This window comes from Pteropus vampyrus, unplaced genomic scaffold (assembly GCF_000151845.1).
Source record: "Pteropus vampyrus isolate Shadow unplaced genomic scaffold, Pvam_2.0 Scaffold24, whole genome shotgun sequence".
NCBI lineage: Eukaryota > Metazoa > Chordata > Mammalia > Chiroptera > Pteropodidae > Pteropus > Pteropus vampyrus.
The window spans coordinates 11,855,862-11,858,721 of NW_011888805.1; the positions used below are offsets into that span (position 1 = coordinate 11,855,862).

At 37.3% G+C, this 2,860-nt stretch overlaps 1 pseudogene; it reads right to left on the reverse strand.

Moving 5' to 3' along the window:
• The window catches only part of LOC105289482, a 14,765-nt pseudogene extending 12,333 nt beyond the window's left edge, over positions 1-2,432 (reverse strand).
• Between the last annotated feature and the right edge of the window lie 428 nt (positions 2,433-2,860).

Below are 2,860 nucleotides of genomic sequence, written 5' to 3' on the forward strand. Positions count from 1 at the left end.
TAATTTAGATAATAGTACTTAGTGTTCATGGTATGGTTTCTAATTTACATAGTTATCTGCATACAATAGATAACTGGAGTATGAGTATGCTGGCTAATTAAAATTTCTGGCTATGTAAGTAGCGAATATACAACTTCTTTTGTTTTCCTCTTTATTACTGAAAATATTTCTGAAATATATTAGTACATCTTTTTAGTAGAATAGTAATGAAATCTTTTGATGAAAAAATTTTTCATGCAATCACTATGCATATCAATGATCATTGTTTAAAAGTATGTTAAATTGAATTTATATTGAAACTGTGCTATATCCTGGAAAACTCTTTTTTTATACTAAATCATCAATATGAGTTTATTTTAGGTAATTTCTTCATGTTTTCTAAAAATAGAATTTTCAAAGTGATTCTGGGTAAATGGATTTCAATTAATAAGGTCTGGCTATACACTAATGTTTCGAACAGTTCCACAAATGCCTAATTTTTGAATTGCTGGGTTTGGAGAAAGCTCTAGAGTGAAAGACACGAAATGCAAGGTAAACACTGACAGTGTTGTTTGTAAAAAACAGAAGGCTATGTTTTTATAAAATACACATTTCTGCCACTTCTCCCATATCTCACCTAGATAACTCCCTAGAGAAGACAGGCATATGTGATTCTGGTTTCCTTGCCCCTCATCCAGCCCTTTTAGGTCCACTCATGAGACAGAGAGAGAGAGACAGAGAGAGAATCCCTGAGAGTCAGTTAATCAAATTTCTTACCTAGTGCAGACATGCCTTTGGCAGCATTCCTGACAGGCAACAATCCAGCCTGAATGCTAACTCCTTTAGTTACGGGGAACTCTATGTCATGGGACGTTCCTTCCTTTGTCAGATACTTCTAATTGCTATACTCCTTCTGCCACCCAGTCAGCAACTGATACTAGTTTTGGCACCTGGAGCAACTCATCTTATGAACACACTATTCCACAAACAGGCATCCCAAGGCTTTGCCTAAGACCTTGCCTTATCCAGTTAGAGAATTATTAAAAATGATAAACTCACAGCCTGTTCAAGGTTCCTTACAATCTCTGGACAAAATGGCTATTGGACTGTATTGCCCTGTCTTACATGATAGAGCTTCCCAGACTGAATTTATTTTTAACATGGATGAAAGTAATGCATTTTACATTATGTAACTGAACAGTAACATAATGTAAGAATGGACTGTTCTCAGGTATCTACATCGAATGGAGCTATGCTAGAAGCCACATAAAATAGGTTTAAAACAGGCAACATTCTATTTCTCTTTGCAGAGTACCTAGCAGAGTCATCAACTCACAGGATGAATAAATGAAGACTGGCATGCAAAAAATAAAAATGCACACACAAAATCAACAACACACTAAAAGGCAGCAGGGTGACAAGAGCCCAAGATAATAAACATGTAAAAATTTGCATAATTAGGTCTTAGAATTTCTTTAGTTGTGAAATATGTGTGATTCACTTGATTCTGGGTGTAGTTAGGAAACATTCACCTCACTTAAACTGAGTCTGGTAGAAGCCAACCTGGCTTCATGTTTTGTTAATCCCCTGAGTGTTTGCTCTGCTGGGTATCATTAGCCAACTGGTTTAGCAGGAGTTCTTTGTTTTTTTGCTCTGATATGATTTATTTTCTGAGTTGCCTGAACAAACAGGTTGCTTAGGCCATTGTGTTGGGAAGCCTGGGGGTGGTTTTAGGAGAAGATAGAGCCTTCTTCCAAGGAAGGACTATTACTCATCCCACTAGTTTACCCTGAAGACATTCTCAGCCAAACATTTCCAAACCACTCTCCTTCCTCATGGGCCCCTAATAGATTGGAAGGGGGTGGCTTACACTGAAATCTTTGGTGCTTGCGATGAAGACATCCAAAATATCTTATTTATGGGTCATGATGTAAGTAAGAAATCAGGCTCTCTGTGGAGAAAGCATTAGTCTTTAAATGATCGAACTTGGAATCCATTCTCAGCTTCGCCATTATTAATTTCATGACCTCAGACCCTCTCTGAGTCTCAGTCCTTAATCGTAAAGGACTATTGTGACATTTAAAGAACTTATGTAAAACACCTAGGATAGTGTCTAGTGAAGGAGTTCTCAAAGTGTGGCCCCCAGACCAGCAGCATCAGCATCAGCATCACCTGAGAACCTGTTTGAAAAGCGAAGTTTCAGCCCCACTCTAGACCTACTGAATACAAGGGGGACAGGAAGGAGGTAGCCGCAATCTGTTTTTAACAAGCTTTCTAGGTGATTCTGATGCACAATAAATTTTAAGAACCACTGTCCCGGAATATGAAAGGCCCTTAGAAAATGGCAGCTTTTACACTCTTCATATTAGTCTACTACTTTACAGCTTACCAAGTTGCTTTTCCACTCAAAATACCATATATGTTGCTCAGGTTTTCAATCCCTTTGACCCAGTAATTCCACTTTGCAAAATTTTCCTGAGGAAATAATCAGAGATGTTCAGAAAGATTTATGTAGTAGACTATTCATTGAGGAATTACTCATGCAAGTGAAAATTTGGAAACTAGAGTTAAGTAAACAATATGGGGTTGGTTTAATGAATTCTGGCACATCTCCATAATGGAACACAGTGCAGCAATTAAAGATCATGTTGTAGACTCTGTCTGTTAGAGCAAGTGCTGCGAATGACCTAAGATGCTTTTCAAAACGCAGACCTGTGGTCCATGTCTCAGATTTATGAGTTAGAGTCTGTGTTTGAGGGACTTTAGAATCTTTATTTTCTACATACTCTCAGGTTATTCTTATGCATCCAAAAATTTTTAAAAAGTGTCTTAGATTAACAATCAATAACATGACGATAATCATAGTACATTATTCAGTGGA